The sequence below is a fragment of the Bombina bombina genome, chromosome 8, assembly GCF_027579735.1.
Source record: "Bombina bombina isolate aBomBom1 chromosome 8, aBomBom1.pri, whole genome shotgun sequence".
NCBI lineage: Eukaryota > Metazoa > Chordata > Amphibia > Anura > Bombinatoridae > Bombina > Bombina bombina.
The window spans coordinates 130925277-130944748 of NC_069506.1; positions in this window are offsets into that span (position 1 = coordinate 130925277).

The window sequence follows — 19472 nt, forward strand, 5'->3', positions numbered from 1 at the left end:
GATGTTATCACTGCAACTGTCCGCCACACTCATAGCCCTTCTTCTGGTTCTTTGAGAGAACTCTTCTTCTAGAAACCCTTCTAGACTGTTCTTCAGAGGATATCCCGAGAGGGGGAGTGCACATAAGGGTACACATCTTACTCTTTTCTCACTCCCCCACCCTTGATGTTTCCAGTAGGACCTTTACTATGGACATCCCACGGACAGGTAAGCCTAGAGCCCACACACGGGTACACACCTTACTCTATTCTTGGCTCACGGCTTTTTACTTGCCTACACTGTCAATATAAAGGTTTACTGTGACAAGTTTATAGATCACAAGTTTAACTATTTTTTGTTAAATATCTAAAATGTTATTTGCACTGTTGTTTTTTTCTATTAAGATAATGAATCTCACCTTTCTTTACACCAGAGGAAATTTCAGGTTCAATGATTACAGGCCTGATACGGGCATTGTTTGTATAATACTATGTATCTTGAAGAACCCTCTCTCTTTTAACTACAACTACTGCCCACAGAGGGCCTAGTTCATTTTCCTTTAACGTTATATGCTCTTTGTTATCTTTTTTCTTCAGTATGTTTATATCAACGAAACGTTTTGTTAGAACTCATACTCTAGATAAGATGTTTAGATCGACAAGACTACATTTACACCCTGTTATACGTTATCAATGACACCCTCACCCTCCTATATCCACATACCCACTTCTCACGACACCCCCATCACTTTTCATATTCATGCCCCACCTACCTCCATCTAACACTCTTTACTCTCTTCCTTATCACTCCTTTTATACCTACTCTAGTTCTTATCTCTCACCCCGGGTTAGTCCCTACATAACTTTGTACTTAACCAGTCCTCAGTATCATACACACTCCTATTCACTGCTGAACCACCCCATCCACCTATTCACACAGAATTGGGGGGCGCTACCCCCGCCACCTCCCTATCTCTCCACGCCTTTTCTTCTACTCCCTACTTACATACCGTCACTGCCCCTGATTCCCCCTACGGGTTTGTATTCTTTCCTCTTATCTTCTCCCACCCACCTCCCTTCCCCACTACTAGCTCTATCTCATACTCTCATCCTCCCCTCCACACAGCCGGTTGGCTCCTCCACCCACCTTCACATTAATCCCCCACTGACTATACACTCAAGGCTCTGCCCCCCTTCCCACCCCCCTTCCCTAGCTTTTTCCCTTTACCCCTACATTTACATTTATTCAATCCACAGTCCTTTAACACCTATCCACTCCCCCTTCCTATCCACACCCCTTCCCTCCCTTTAACCAAAGCGGCTCTGGCCCGCTGTCTTCCTCTCCCCAGAAAACATACCTCAGAAAGTGAAGTTAACTCTAGCTCCCTGTGTCTATAATTAGTACTCATCTACACTCTTCGGACCCCACTCCCCCCTTTTTTTTTTTCTCTCTCTCTCCCCCTTCTTTCTCCCCCTTCTCCCCCACCCACAGAATATAATTTAGTTTTGCCATGAAGGGCCTACATCTCCTAACCCTCAATGTCCAGGGGTTAAACTCCCCTACCAAACGCAGCCTTCTATTTAACTTTTTATGCAAAAACCACGTAGACATTGCCTTCATACAAGAGACACACTGGACTCCCGAACATAGCAAACGATACACCTCCAAACACTACCCAACACTCCTTGACGCCACATTCCCATCGAAATCTAGAGGGGTCGCTATTTACATGGGCAAAAATGTTCATTACGATCAGATCCATATTGAATCAGATCCCCAAGCACGCTACATTATTGCTGTCTGTAGAGTAAACACCCACTTAGTGACCCTCCTTAACATATATGCACCGAATAGTAAACAAGTCAATTTCCTTAGAACTCTTCTTAAGTCTGTGGCTCCTATACAGCAGGGAGACCTCATATTAGGAGGAGACTTTAATCTCATCTGGGATGTGCAAAGGGATAGACAGGGGCCTCCCCTCTCTAGAAACGATAGAGCAACTCATTCGTTTTCCTCAGCCTTCCAATCACTAATAGCACTACATGATCTATATGACACTTGGCGCGCCCTGCACCCACAAGATAAGGAATTCACCTTCTACTCTTCCCCACATAGGTCACACACACGCATAGATTATTTTTTCGTACACGCCAAATTCCTTGATACTATTCATTCTGCGACCATCTCCCCCATCTCGTGGTCAGACCATGATTCACTTCATCTACACATAAGCCCACATACTCGCCCACCCCCTCTCACTTGGCGCTTACAGGACTGGACTCTTACAGACCCACATCTCAAGACTGCTCTTCAGAATACAATCACAGATTACATCTCCCTTAATGACAACGACCAGACCTCAGCTCAAACTCGGTGGGCCGCCTTGAAGGCAGTGGTGAGGGGCCACCTCATCCAATTTGAATGGGGGGCGTGCGCAAAAAGCAAGGCCACCCTCTCTTCTCTGAATATCCAGCTCCGCCACCTCAGAGCAGACCTCTCTCTCACATACTCAATAACAAAATCTCAGAAACAATGAAACAAATTCAAACCCCTGAACTCAAGAAAACCCAATCCATGTTAGAGAAGTATAGAAGAATCCACTACCACTTCTGCAATAAAGCCTCCACTCTTCTAGCCAACAAACTTAAAAATCGTACAGCTCAAGCCAGAATTATGTCTATACAAACCCCATCAGGGACACAAGTCACTGCCCCTCGTGAAATTGGTAACACCTTCAGACAATACTATTCCAACCTATACAACATTGAGTCCAATTTAGAATCTTCGGCCTGTCCTGTTCAGCATATCTCTGAGTTCCTTAGATCCCTTGCCCTCCCTTCATTATCTCTCGAAGATGCCTCCCTCTTGATGACCCCGATCACCACACAGGAAATCTCAAAAATTATACGCAATTTAAAACTAGGGAAAGCTCCTGGCCCAGACGGCTTCACGGTTAGGTTTTACAAAACTTTTTTGCCTCAGATAACCCCTATCCTCTGCAAGTTCTTCCAAGAGGTATTCTCAGGAACCCCCTTTGCAGCTGAATTCCTAGAAGCTGTTATAGTTACCATTTTAAAACCTGGTAAACCTTCCGATCTTTGCAGCAGCTATCGGCCAATCTCACTGATTAATATTGACACAAAAATATACACCAAACTCCTAGCTAATAGGGTCACAAGAGTGATTTCCTCCCTTATAACAAATGACCAGGTTGGATTTATCCCGAACAGAGAAGGCGTCGACGCGACCAGGCGAGTTCTAGATGTCCTCCATCTCGCAGATCGCCGAGAGGTCCCTTTCCTGGCCCTGTCGCTAGACGCAGAAAAAGCATTTGACAGGGTCAGGTGGGAGTTCCTGTGGGAGGCCATGACCATCTTTGGCTTTCCCGCCTCTTTTATAGACGCAGTCCAAACCCTCTATGATCACCCAACGGCTGCTGTTCACGGGGTAGGGTTCCAGTCTCCCAAATTCACCATCGCAAATGGCACCAGACAGGGGTGTCCCCTCTCCCCACTACTATTTGTCCTCACCATAGAACCCCTAGCACAATCTATCAGAATTGACCCTCAGACCACAGGGCCAGCCATAGGACCGCATATCCATAAAATCTCCCTCTATGCAGATGACATTACTCTTTTCCTGACCTCACCTACCACTTCCCTTCCTGCAGTTTTCGCTATTCTAGACAAATTCAGTTTACTATGTTTCTATAAACTCAATTTGACCAAAACTGAAGCCCTCCCCATAAACATCCCTTCACAAACTCTTTCCTCGCTGCAGTCCACGTACCATTTCCAATGGAAATCTTCCTCGCTCAAGATCCTGGGAGTCTACCTTAGCCCAGACCCTCTGGCCACCATAGCGCAGAATTATACTGACAGAATTCTCCCGGAATTCAGGAGACTTCTTGATTCGTGGGAGTTTAGGGAGATTTCTTGGACGGGTCGCATTGCCGCAATAAAGATGTCCTTTCTTCCCAAGATTACTTATCTCTTTAGATCTATCCCTTACAACATCCCGAGAGCACTCCTTAATAGATTCCAAAGTCTAATCACTTCATATGTGTGGAGAGACCGTCGACCCAGAACATCGGGTCGCACACTAGAAAAGCCGATTTTACAAGGAGGCCTTGCTCTCCCGAATGTCATCTCGTACTACAACGCCGCTAGACTCTCACACATTCTCCACTGGAATGATCCTGAGAGACATCTTAGTTGGTATTCTCTAAAGTCCTCGCTGCTGCCTTCGGGTATAACCCTCTCTGATATAATTTGGATTCCCCCCATCATAGACGAGACATTGACGACCTACACCCTGTCCTTAGACACTTGCTACGATTCTGGGACCAGATCAGACACCACCCAGACATATCCCCTCATCCCTCCCCCGCTATGACAATTCCTGCTGCTCTTTACTGCCTCCCAGACTCCCACCATGATCTATGGCTACAGGCACACACACTACAGATCTCAGACTTCTATGAGGAGGACAAATGGCTTTCACACCCAGCAATGTGCGCTAAATTCTGACTCCCACCCAAGTTGCATTTGAGGGATTCCGCTTGAGCACCCGCTTACGCACATGGGGTTATCCCAAACAGACATTGCGCCCATATACCACTTGGGAGAGGGCGTGGCGGGGAGCTCACGCTCTCCGACACCTTCTGTCCCTTCACTACAATATACTTATTAATCCGACGCCAGAATCAAAATAACCAAAAAGATCCTCCATTGTGCCACGCTTTGGGAACTACATTATAAGATCCTGGTTCGTTGGCACCTTGTACCAACTACCCTACATAAGATATACCATTCACAATCCCCTGAGTGTTGGAGAAAATGTAAGATGCTTGGCTCCACGCTCCACATTTGGTGGACATGCCCAGTAATTCAGCCATTATGGAAAAAAGTATTTGCACTTCTCCGGGCACTCAGTCTCGCCCCCCCCCCATTTACTCCTGAAGTAACTCTCTTACACATGCAGATGCCCAACCTCACTCCACCTGGAGAAGCACTCACGATATATGTCCTCATGGCCACAAAATTAACCCTGGCAAGGGCTTGGAGGGAGGAGAAATCTCCGACCCTCTCCCAGGTAATTGCATGTACACATTACATCGGCCAAATGGAACAATACTCGTATAGAGTACTTGACAAGACCAACGCTTTCCATGAAACTTGGCTTCCATGGCTCACAAAGTTTCCTAACTGGTCCTCAAACATTCAGACCCCACCTTAGGCCTATTAATCGTCTTCCGCCTCCCTACATCCTCCTCTCCCCCTCCCTCCCCCCTTTTTTTTTTTTCTTCTTTTTTTTTTCTTTTTCTCCTCCACATCTACCATCCCCGCCTCTCATAAATCTTTGCGCTATTTGCTGATACCACCACAAATTACAGACACAATACCAAAATCTACATATACAACACGTTACTTCCAGAAAAGAGACCTATCTCATGCCTGGATCTGCTCTCATCCTTACCTTCATTTATTATCGCTTACCTTAGTATAAAAGTATTTAACTTCTCATATTTAAATATGTATATCAATGATGTATCTATGCACCTTCAATTCTGTATTTGCAGGCAATATTGCTGTACACTAAGTTGTCTCAATAAAAATATTATTTGAAAAAAAAAAAAAAAGTATTTGTTTAAAGTGAAGGTAAATTTTGGAGCTTTACAACACATCAATGTATTCTATATTATTAACAGATTGAGATTGCTATATTTTTTATTTAAATTTTTTTTAATAAGACTTTAATTTTTAACATTGACATTACATGCTGTGATCATGCATGCTCCGCCCATCCTCAACTTCCTATCTTTGTGTGTGTTTACGTGTGGAGCGCTCCCACCCGCTCTACACGTAAGCACAAATGCGTGTTCACAAGCACTGGGGGGCATCGCGCATGCGCGAATCTTCGATCGTTCCTTAAATGCAAGAACCCTTATACTTACTTAGACTTGTGATCGCTATTAATGTTATGTCCTTCTATGTTGTGGAGCCGCAGTCTCAACACATGACGTTCTCGGCTCAGTTACCAAAAAAAAGATATGCGCATGCGCGACTCGGGAACGCGCGTCCAACATAACGCTGGCTTAAAAATATTTGCCGTATGTGCAATTCCATACATTGTAGGATGACGTCACTTCACGGCCGCCGATCGGCCAAAAAGTCAAATGGTCGATAGGAAAATGTGATCAGGAAGTAAAAAGACATTGAAAAAAACGGGTTGAATTCTAAGTCTGAAAAAATATAGTTTAATTACGGCGAAATATGTATTTACATATAACTGTTAAAAAAAAGCTGAATGAAAGTCCTATTTAATTTAAATGAACTATGTAACTGAGGATAGCGGAGAGGCTAGCTTTACCTTCACTTTAATATATTTTAAATATCCTATCTATCTATGTACAGTTAGGTCTGGAAATAATTGGACACTGACACAAGCTTTGTTATTTCAGCTGTTTACCCAAATAAGGGTACTTATATCCAAATTGGAGAAAGGTTTAAGAATTTCAGCTCTTTAATACGTAGCCCCCTCTTTTTCAAGGGATCAAAAGTAATTGGACAATTTACTCAAAGGCTGTTTCATGGCCAGGTGTGGGCTATTCCTTATTATTATTACTATCATTATTGCATCATCAATTAAGCAGGTAAAAGGACTGGAGTTGATTCCAGGTGTGGCATTTGCATTTGGAAGTGTTGCTGTGAACCCACAAAATGCGTTTAAAGGAGCTCTCAATGCAAGTGAAACAGGCTATCCTGCAAGTGAAAAAGGCTCTCAATGCAAGTGAAACAGGCTATCCTGCAAGTGAAAAAGGCTCTCAATGCAAGTGAAACCGGCTATCCTGCAAGTGAAAAAGGCCTTTGTCTGCTCAGATTCAGCCAAATTAAGTGAAGTTGATTGGACGGCACTTCCCTTTACAGATGGACAATGACCCAAAACATACTGTAAAAGCAACCCAGGAGTTTTTAAGACAAAGACATGGAATATTCTGCCATTGCCGAGTGAATCACCTGATCTCAATTCAACTGAGCATGCATTTCACTTGCTGAAGACAAAACTTAAAGCAGAAAGACTCACATACAAACAATTACTGAAGACAGCTTCAGTAAAGGCCTGGCACAGCATCACAAGGGAAGAAACCCAGCGTTTGGTGATGTCCATGCGTTCCAGACTTCAAGCACTCATTGCCTGCAAAGGATTCTTGACAAAGATTAAAAATGAACATTTTATTTATGATCGTGTTAATTTTTCCAATTACATAAGGGGATAAATTTCTTACTTGAATCCATACAAGAATACAATACGAACCAACAAATTAATACCCCATACCCCTAAATAAAAACACAACACTCAGGGTTTGGGAAGAAAAAACCGACCTCCCCCAATGGGGGGAGGGGTTGCTTTATTAACAGAATTAACTAATTGAATCAATAACAACTGCTACTAGCTGGCAAGATACCCTGTCCTAACAACCCACTAAGGGGTGTGGCCGCCCTGGGAATGAGGACGCCCTCATTCCGCCTACTTGTTCGCTCAAGGAAGATCGCCCAGCGAGCCGACCAATCCCTAGCCCCTCGGCGACTAGGGTCCTCCACGCTCACTGTCCCTTCCCTCTATCCTTGTCCTCAAATATCTTTGATGCCACACCCCTTTTCGCCCTGAGAAAGCATGACGCCATGCCAACTCCCAACTACCTACCGGGTTGCGGGGTCTCCAAACTGGATAGACATCGGTCCCCCAGCCAAAAGACTGTTAGTTCCGACGGGAGACCCCATACTACTATTACTGCCCATGGGCTTACCAAGGTCCACATGACTATGCAGCCCCCTGCCAAGGGAAACTAAGCCAGCTTAAATCACGAACCGCCATCAATCCGCTTCATCGCCTGTAAAGGAATAACATAAACCACAGGGCGGGCTGGGAGGGAAGACAAAAAACAGGTTAGTGATTTACTTTCTGTTTACCTTTCCTTTTATCACTTCTGAATCTCCTCCCCTTATTCCCACACTGTCAGCAAACTACACTCCCCCTTTAACCCTTTCCACTCTTTCCTTCCTTCAGAATAAATTCCCCCTTAATTTGTTTCGTCCCTAATTAGGTCCTACACTTTTCTAAGGGGATAAATTTCTTACTTGAATCCATACAAGAATACAATACGAACCAACAAATTAATACCCCATACCCCTAAATAAAAACACAACACTCGGGGGGAGGGGTTGCTTTATTAACAGAATTAACTAATTGAATCAATAACAACTGCTACTAGCTGGCAAGATACCCTGTCCTAACAACCCACTAAGGGGTGTGGCCGCCCTGGGAATGAGGACGCCCTCATTCCGCCTACTTGTTCGCTCAAGGAAGATCGCCCAGCGAGCCGACCAATCCCTAGCCCCTCGGCGACTAGGGTCATCCACGCTCACTGTCCCTTCCCTCTATCCTTGTCCTCAAATATCTTTGATGCCACACCCCTTTCCGCCACCCCAAAAGAGGACACGGTACTCTTGCCCCCCCCTAACATACACAGGAAGCCAGGACCTGCCTGACGTTCTCCAAAAACAAGTCCATACCCTTATCCGACAGATGTACTTGATCCCTCCTGAACAGACTCACATCATCAATTTTGATGTTCTCATGAGACACCACCTTACCACCTGCTGCTAATACTACCCTGCCTACATCCCTATTCAGCTTCCTCTTCACCCGGAAACCCGCTTTCCTGGTGGCCATATGTCTCCAAACATTCCTTGAGACAATCTTAGACCATATAATAGTAACCCCTTGAAATTGAGTCTGTAACCATTTGATGTCAGACACCATTATGTCCGACAAATCCCCCATAGGCATAGTCCCTACATCGTTGCCTCCAAGATGAAGAAGAATGACGTGCGGCTTGCCCCATCTTCTCCTAGCCTCCGCTACTTGCTCAGGTAAGTGCCGCCACATCATGCCTCTCCTGCCTAACCATCTAATAGACACCCTCGCGGACGGCAGTCCCAACTGCTGTCCTCCCGGCTGAGACGCAGCCCGAATAGCCGCCCAATGGATATATGAATGTCCGACCACCCATATTCGCCTGCAAGCTGCAACCTGACCTGAAAAACATTGACAACCATAAAGTCCTGGCTTCCCAAACACCCAACCATAACACAACATTTTCGAAAAAACCACAGAAACTCTAAATCAAACTAATGCTGACTAAGTGGCCTAATGTACTTTTTGTATTGCGCCGACGACCACCTCCCCAATGCCTTTATCTGCGCCTCAGACTGTCCTGCCATGGCCGCATCCGTAGCCGAACCTATCCGGAACGAATGCGGCGCCACGACTGCCGGATCCCATCCCAATTCAAGCACAACTTTTCTTAAAACTGCCCTATACTGAAACTGTGACAAATAAGAGCCATCCTCATGCACCAAAAAGGGGCCACTCACATCGGGCCTAACTGCTATGAACCTACAGCATAGCTGTACCGGACAAATAGACGGCTCCACCTGCGACAGCAAGTTGAGCCATCTACCCTTCCCTGCCTGATCTGTCTTTGATCTAGCAACAAAAACTAACACCGCCCCATCCTCTACTCTCACATGCTCCCTCAACAATCCTGCACCCTGTAGACTTCTGGATCTGGACACCAACTCGCTTATCCTGAGAGCTGCAAAGTATGCTAACGAAAAAGCTACCGCAAACAAATAAACCTCAAACTTGGAATCACAAACACCATCTAATTGTCCTATTAGCTGCGCCAATCTAGCCCTAGTAATTGGTTCTCTCATATCATTGCGTCTGCCCCCTAGCCTACGAACCCCTTTTAATGCGGTCCTAGCTATAAAGGTCCAGGTTACATCCTCCACCCCATATAATTTTGAGAAAAACGCAACTGCAGCCACCTTACCTCTTATGACTCCCGCCGAATCCCCTGCCAACTCCATCACCCCAAGCCAGCTAATAAACAACACCACCGAAGGAGTCCTCCATGTGGCACCATACACCCTCAAAAATTCACCCCACTCACCCCAAGCGCTGCCGTAAGCCTGCCAAGTCCTAGGAGCCAATGCGCCCTTTAATAGCCTTAACGCTGCTCCCCAGAATTCGCCACCTGCCAGAAATACGTTTGGACAAGCATTACCTCCCTCTCCAGCGCTGGCCTATCCTACCTTTAGTCCCGGATCCCCTAACTTAACTAAAAAAAACCTGCCAACGGAAGTAAACGTCAACTGCTATAAACACTCACAAAATGACACCAGTAGTGCCTAACTTCGCAACTGCAAACAAAACTTCTGAACTTAAGTATGCCCTATCCCCTAAACAGTAAAAAATGTAACTATTGCTGCGGTGCCCACCGGAGAACGCACCCCTGCCTAACGCACCCTGTCTGGCCTGCTGTTCGCCGCTAAAGCTGTCCCTTTTCCAAGCACAGTCATTTCCCGGATGAGCCCCCCCGCAATATATACATACGTGCCTAAAAAGACACTGCATACCCCTGTCACACAGCTTCTCCTGAAACCGCCAGCATTCCCTACCCCCTTTCCTCCGAAATGTGCGATTCTGTTGCCCAGAAACTGTCGGTTTCTCTGCAACCGCTATTGTCCCTTCCATGAGATCAAGATTGGACCATAAGTCCATCTCCTTCATCCCAAAAGTCAGGACTGGATTTGCCTCTAACGTTCTGCGAAACTGGGCGTCATATTGACGCCAAGCTGTCCCTTTCCCTCGCTCATGGATGTCATCAATGACCTCCATGTATTTTAGTATATTCACCGCCTGGCCTGGGTTCGCTTCAATATAACATGACGCAAGCACTCTAAAGCACCTCATCCACTCCTGATACGTCTCAGGTCTCTTTATCTTTTTGTCACCTGTCCCATCCTCTGCCATTTCCCTAACCTGATACGCTGCCCTAGATAATTCAAAGATTTTAACATACCGCCCCTCTCTAATCTTCCTAGCTATCTTGGGTTTCAAGTGAGAATGTAACGAATTAATTATGCAGGGATACGTGTCCGCTGTTCCCGCTACCCTGGATTTTTTACCCTTACTAGGCTCCAGTACTGTTGTCAAACTGGAAGACCCCACCATTACACCACCTGACTGACTTTTTTCCCCACTTCCTACCTTGGGCGTCCTACCTACTAATTTACGAATTTTTTTAAACAACTGCCTATGTCCCTCGTCCTTAAGACTCGTGGAGCTATCCGAATCCCCAGAAGTGGAGGATTCGCTCTCTCTAAGGTGTGGTGCGGTTAACAACTTACCAGGCCCTGACGCTGCAGATGCCGCCACCTCCGATGTCCCTGCTACTCTGCTCACCGAGGTTCCTTCGCTGCGCCCAGACAGCGCCCTCTCCTGCATCCCACTGTTCACCTCCTCCATGAGCCTGTTATGGTTTCCCACCTGCAAAATAGAAGAAATGGAGGGAGCACCACAGGAAGTAGCAGACGGCCCAGCAGACCCCCCAACCACCTCCTCAGAAAACCCAGTCCCTACATTAATCCTGACCCTATTCTTAGCTAGCAATCTTTTTTGAAGGTTAGACATTAGGTTCATATGACCTACTCTCACACCTGCTAGGTTTCTCTTAGGTGTAACAAAATTCCCAACTGGCACCCTCCCTGCTCTTTTTTCTGTAACCACAGGCTGTTCCCTGCCTGCCACAGTTCTCAAATCACTTCTTGTTTGATACACTAAATCCCTTTCCGAAGATAAACTATCCTGTCCTTGAACTGCTCGTTGCCTAGGGGAAACAGGCTTATCTACGCCTGCTACTGATCTCCTAACATCTCCTCTTAAACATCCTGCCTCTTTCTCTCCTATGGTTGAAGCTCTTGGCCCCGGGAATGCTCGCTGCCCAGTGAGAACAGGCTTATCTATGCCTGATAAAGTCTCTAACGATCCAGCCCCTACACCTGCTCGTTGCCTAGGGGAAACATGCTTAGCCATGCCAGATGAACAAGATTTCTGTCCTGCGACACCTTTTCCCGCCCCCCTCACACTGCCTCGACCCCTCCCTCCCCCAACCCCTCCAACCACAGTCCTAACAGAGCGGGTAAGAGACCCGCGGGACCCCCTGCCCCCCCGTGGTGCTCCACTCACCTTCCTGATTCCGGAACCGCCTGCGACCTCTGCCGCACTCACGCCCGACATGCCCGCTGCCTCACTGCCGCTGAACTGAACGACCGGAAGATCCAAAATGGCGGCCGGCACAGTGAGGGGCGGAGCAATGTTGGGCGCGCGCGCGAAAGAGGCAGCAGGGGAGGAGACACCCAAATCACCACGCGGCTCCAGGAAAGGAGCCCCCGGCCTACCTTCCATACCCTGCTGGCCTGATACAAAGCCAGGCGAGGGTGACCTAACGGGGCTCCGCTGAGAAAAGCGGAGCTCCGGGGAGTGAAGCAGCGTGGCATCCGCTGCCCCCCTCGCCAGGTCCGCCGCAAATGCAGCCACTAGGGACCTGGGAGGGGGAACACTGGGAACCGGGAGGGAAGCCCCTGGCAGCCCCACAACGGAAAAACGGGTAGGAAAATCTAGAGGGCCCTGAGTTAGAGTAGAGACAGGAAAGGAGGTAACAGAAGATGACATCAGGTTAGGAAGGGATACAGGAGCAGAAAAAATAGGACCAGAAGGGCTAGACACAGGGATAGAATAGATAGGCAGAAAAGCAGTGGAAACAACAGGAGCCCCAGCAGCAGAAATTACAGCAGGGGAAGAAACAGGGATAGTCAAAGAAGGAAGAGTAGAGACACTAGGAGGGTCAGAAATGCCCACAACATCACCAGCTGCTGTAACGACTGTCCTCTTCTTCTTTCCAGATGCATCCTCCTCCTCAAACCTCCTTGGAGCCTTAGCAGACCTCTTGGACCTCTCCATGTTGACACCTGTAAGACAAAAAACAGGTTAGTGATTTACTTTCTGTTTACCTTTCCTTTTATCACTTCTGAATCTCCTCCCCTTATTCCCACACTGTCAGCAAACTACACTCCCCCTTTAACCCTTTCCACTCTTTCCTTCCTTCAGAATAAATTCCCCCTTAATTTGTTTCGTCCCTAATTAGGTCCTACACTTTTCTTTGAGCCCCTAAAATAAGGGGAATGTGTATGAAAATGGTTGAAATTCCTAAACGTTTCATACGATATTTTTTTATCAATTTTTATTTGAAATCCAGTATTTGTCCTTCCTTCCTCAATAGAAGCATATTACATGACTCAGCGACCATGCATTAAAAAATTATTGCTCAAATTACTCCTTAATCCACTAGCCTCCAATTTGAGATTGTTGTTCTCATGATAAGCCTCAACTTTGTTAAATCCATTATTTATTAAGGTCATTAAAGGGACAGTATAGTCAAAATAAATTTTCATGATTCAGATAGGGCATGCAATTTTAAACATCTTTCCTATTTACTTTTATCATTATTTTTTTGCTTTGTTCTCTTGGTATTCTTAGTTGAAAGCTAAACCTAGGTAGGCTCATATGCAATTTTCTAAGCCATTGAATGCCACCTCTTATCTGAATGCATTTTCACATTATTTTTCACAACTAGAGAGCATTAGTTCATGTCTGCCATATATATAACATTGTGCTCAAGCCCATGGAGTTACCTAGCAGTCAGCACTGATTGGCTAAAACAGAAGTCTGTCATAAGAACTGAGATAAGGGGCAGTCTGCAGAGGTTTAGATACAAGGTTATCACAGAGGTAAAAAGTGTATTGATATAACAGCAGTGGATATGCAAAACTGGGGAATGGGTAATAAAGGGATTATCTATCTTTTTTACCAAAAACAATTATGGTGTAGACTGTCCCTTTACGTCTTTCCTTATAAGTTTTATTTTTAGACTGTGATTACCAACAGTTTTTAGTTTATTTTTTATCTTTATAGATATATTTACTCTGAAGAATTGTACTCAATATTCAAGATTAAGTATAATTAGTGGTCTATAAAATGGCATAAGAATTAGTTTTCTGCTGCTAAAAATGCTTCCTGTACAACCAATAATTCTACTGTATTTATTTGCTGTAAGACCTTGAAGACCATTAGCTAAAGAATATGTTAAAAAAAGAACTGACCCATAACGTGCACCACTAAAGACAAACCAGCTTTTTTATCTGCTAATTAAAATACTCTGGGCCAGATTACAAGTGTCACACTAATGATAGCACAAGTCGCAATAAGCAATATCGCTGGGCCAAGCTAACATTAGTGCCCAACTTGATATTTAATCAGTGGTAAATCACGTTTAATCAACCTATACTTTCAAGGATACCTGGTTAAATAATAAATAATATTATGCTATAATATTTGGCTCAACTTAAGACCTGGGGCCGATTTATCAAAGCACCAATCTCAGCGCATTCGCTGGAGTCAATACTCTCGCCAGACATTACTGCTGCAAATCTACAAGCTGGACAGATAGCTCAGCATGCTAATGCAGTGCATGCTAAAGCACTGTGGCTGAGCTCTGTAGCAACCCAAGGGTTGCAGGTTCGATCCCCGGCGAGATCCACTCAGCCTTTCATCCTTCCGAGTTTGATAAAAATGAGCAGCGCCTTGAGATCCTGACGGGTGATTAGCTGCGCTTTACAAGTACCCAATACATACACACAACGGCCTTATTTATTAAAAAGTCTGTCAAAAACACACGCGTCAAGTACGGCGCGATGAGCATCGGATTGTTGATAAGAGTCATCGATGTTGCGTATATTATGTTTTTTTCCAACTTTATTTATACCATTTCATTACTGTTCATGAACAAGCACATTTCTCTAAAGCTAATCTTTTATTTTTCAACTGTTATTGTCCAATAAATAGCTAGAGTTATACCTGGACAAACAATATCTCGTAGAAAGTTATTTTTCTGTTTATTTGTTATACAAAAATCGGATATATGATATTTTCACATAAATTAATGTGTATTTGTATTTCTAGAAATCATGATATGCCTATCTCCTGTTTTTTTTCTTTCTTTTTTTTAAAATGATTTTTAATGCTAGAATTTGTACATATATATTTGCACATACTTGTATACATGTGTGTTATGTCAGAAAACTTTTGCAAACATATTTACATGTCCCTAAATCCTTTTTTTTTTTTTTTTTTAAATATATTTTTATTGACAATCCAACAGCATAAAGAAATGAAAAGAAAAAAAAACATATGCCTTTTTCTTTTTTCCACACACCACACAGGGTGTCATTCACAATAAAAACACAAATGTAAGCAGAAATGATGCATATCATTATACAGGTACAGCAAGAATCAAATATATCTGAAACAGAATCAAAAAGCAAAATACAAATGCACACTAATCAAATAAATCCTTGATTAACCATTTATCACCAAAGAATACCTAAAAGGGATCTCTGTAAAGAGCCAATACCTGTAATTTATACTTATACGCTATTGGGATATTTTTAAATTAAAAATGACAAACAGACAACAACCAAAACAGGAACGACAACTACAAAAAAAAAAAAAAACATCCTTACTTTTAGTATACTATTTGTCTCCAATGTAGAGGGTAAGAATCTGATTGAATAAGCAACAAGAAGAGAGGAGAGGAACGAAAGGGTGAGAAAATCTGTTCTTGAGTAGATAGAGTGACATAATCACCCTTTCCCATTTTGTAAGAAAAGCTCTCATTTTCCCTTTCGTATAGATAAATGGATCATATTGATCAATAGTTATTTGGTATAGCATATTCTGAATAAATTTAGCCAAACCCGGTGACCTTCTATCTTTCCATCTCCTTAAGATCAATTGTCTGGCTGTGAGAATAGCTGTATTAATTAGAGATTTATTCTGCACTGAACTCTCTGTAACCAGAAAGAAAATATGGAAATACTTTAAATTTAATTTGGATACTAAAAACTTATTTAACCAAAATACAACTTGGTGCCAAAACTTCTGAAGTCTTGGACAGGACCAGAATACGTGTATAAGGTCCGCTGCAGGAGTTCTACACTTCGGGCATACTTTCTTCTCCCTCCCAGACCATTTAGCCATTGCCCTTGGCGTTAAGTATGATCTATTCATAAGCCTCATGTGAGATTCTCTTAGTGAGCTAGCATTAGTATAATTTAGGGCGGCCGAGATGCTCTTTTTAAATACTTCAAGCTCTAAATCTTCAAAATCAGCAGACCATTTTCTATACAAATGCGTCAAAATGGGAACTGCAGCTTGATCTATTAATAGTTTGTAAACTGCTGAAATAGAGTGTAGTCCCATACGGTAGCGACTTATAATAGAGTCCAATGGTCCCAGAGACCAAGTAGTGTTCTCCCTCCAATCTAAACTAGTAATGTAATGCCTTACCTGTAAATAGGCAAAAAATTGTTTTATGTTTAACGTAAATACAGACATAAGTTGATTAAATGTTTTAATATTTTTAGTCTGAGATTCTATCAGCTCAAAGATATATTTTAAGCCATCCCTAGACCATAAGGAATAATAATGTGTAGCCTCTGCCCAATCTGAAGGTAAGCCAGTAATGCATAGTATAGAGGGTGGGTCTTTTGTGAAACTTAATAACAAAAAGAAGATCACGCTCTATATAAAATAAAACTCAAATTTATTGAATAGATTTAAAAAGAGATGACAAAGCCACCCATATAAAAGACTGTTAGGATGCGCAGCCCAGATGGCTTATGCGTTTCGGCAATCTTCCGTAATTAATGATGATTATTATATGATGATATTCAATAAATTCAAGTTTTATTTTATATAGAGCGAGGTCTTCTTTTTGTTATTAAGTTTTGCATATAAGATGACATTTCTTAATGAAAATGAAATTCAAGAGAAGGAAGAAAAACACTAAAAATAGCATGACAGTAAAGAGGTGATTTTAATTTCTGCTGTATCTGATTCATGACAGTTTAATGTTAGGTAGATTATCCCTTTGAGCTATAATTTTAAGATTATATTAAATTAAACATCATTCAATTATTATAATCATTGTCAAAAATATCACACTGTGTGGCCTAATGTCATCATCAATGTTTATCTTTAATACTAATTTCACATATACATACTTTCAAAGTATAATACACAATGTAACAAATAGCACTTACAAGTTCTAATGAGTGATCAATTTGATTAGTTAGTGATAGTAGAAAATGTATATTTAAATCAGATTGGCTGATTTCATTAATCACGTGATTATGCATTTACCAATAAGAAGTTGTGGAAAACTTGACTAGTTTGTGGGTTGTTTAGGAGTTTGAGTATTGGGTCAAATTTGGAGCGAAAAGTGTTGCATTAAAATTTGGTGCGAAGTGGAGAGTGGGACTTGTATTACATGCGTTAACCCCTTAACGACTGAGGACGTGCAGGGTACGTCCTCAGAAAAAAGGCAGTTAATGCCTGAGAACGTACCCTGCACGTCCTCAGTGTGGAAAGCAGCTGGAAGCGATCCTGCTCGCTTCCAGCTGCTTTCCGGTTATTGCAGTGATGCCTCGATATGGAGGCATCCTGCAATAACCTTTTTAAGTCATCCGGTGCAGAGAGAGCCACTCTGTGGCCCTCTCTGCACCGGAGATCGGTTGCTCCCTGTGTTGGTGGGTGGGAGCCGGACCGGGAGGCGGGTGGCGGCCATCGATGGCCCTGTGGATGTGAAGGGGGGCGGGATCGTGGGCGGGGGTGGCTGGGGGCTCGCACGGGCGGGTGGGGGGGGGGCGCGTGCACGGGGAGGGAGCGGGTGGGAACCGCTACACTGCAGAAAATGGGGAAATAAAAAATATAAAAACAATTAAAATTAAAACAATCAGCAAGGTGGTGGGGGTTTGTCTGTGGGGGGTGGGGAAGCTACACTACAGAAAAAAACAAAAAAACAAAAAAAAAAGCACTTTTTATTGTAAACTGGGTACTGGCAGACAGCTGCCAGTACCCAAGATGGCCCCCAATAAGGCAGAGGGGAGGGTTAGAGAGCAGTTTTGGGGGGGATCAGGGAGGTTGGGGGCTAAGGGGGGGATCCTACACAGTAGCATATGTAAATATGCTAAAAAAAAAATTCATTTTTTTTTTAAAACCCTTTTATTTTAGTACTGGCAGACTTTCTGCCAGTACTTAAGATGGGGGGACAATTGTGGGGTGGGGGAGGGAAGGGAGCTGTTTGGGAGGGATCAGGGGGTGGGATGTGTCAGATGGGAGGCTGATCTCTACACTAAAGCTAAAATTAACCCTGCAAGCTCACTACAAACTCCCTAATTAACCCTTTCACTGCTAGCCATAATACACGTGTGAGGCGCAACAGGATTTAGTGGCCTTCTAATTACCAGAAAGCAACGCCAAAGTCATATATGTCTGCTATTTCTGAACAAAGGGGATCCCAGACAAGCATTTACAACCATTTGTGTCATAATTGCACAAGCTGTTTGTAAATGATTTCAGTGAGAAACCTAAAATTGTGAAAAATTTTACTTTTTTTTTAATTTGATCGCATTTGGCGGTGAAATGGTGGCATGAAATATACCAAAATGTGCCTAGATCAATACTTGGGGTTGTCTACTACACTACACTAAAGCTAAAATTAACCCTACAAGCTCCCTAAAAGCTCCCTAATTAACCCCTTAACTGCTGGGCATGATACACTTGTGGTGCGCAGTGGCATTTAGCGGCCTTCTAATTACCAAAAAGCAACGCCAAAGCCATATATGTGTGCTATTTCTGAACAAAGGGGATCCCAGAGAAGAATTTACAACCATTTATGCCATAATTGCACAAGCTGTTTGTAAATGATTTCAAGGGATATTCAGGGATTCCTGAAAGATATCAGTGTTCTAATGTAACTAGCGCTAATTTTGGAAAAAAATGGTTTGGAAATAGCAAAGTGCTACTTGTATTTATGGCCCTATAACTTGCAAAAAAAGCAAAGAACATGTAAACATTGGGTATTTCTAAACTCAGGACAAAATTTAGAAACTATTTAGCATGGGTGTTTTTTGGTGGTTTTAGATATGTAACAGATTTTGGGGGTCAAAGTTAGAAAAAGTGTGTTTTTTTCCATTTTTCCTCATATTTTATCATTTTTTTTTATAGTAAATTATAAGATATGATGAAAATAATGGTATCTTTAGAAATTCCATTTAATGGCGAGAAAAACGGTATATAATATGTGTGGGTACAGTAAATGAGTAAGAAGAAAATTACAGCTAAACACAAACACCGCAAAAATGTAAAAATAGCCTTGGTCCCAAACGGACAGAAAATGGAAAAGTGCTCTGGTCACTAAGGGGTTAAACATGGTGCAAATAGATTTATCCAAAAAAGGAAGTTAGCTATATTATGTTATGTATTTATTTAATTTTGATCCCTATATCTACTAGTGCACCAAATTTGAAGCAATACTTTGCACCAAATTTGAAGCAATAATATTGTCCCCTTACTTTGTAATGAGAGACAAAGATGTAACATAATCCATAAGTAGGGTAGCATCTCCCTACTTGATTTTATTCAGTAATAATGACTAAATAAAATCAACTTAAAATGACATG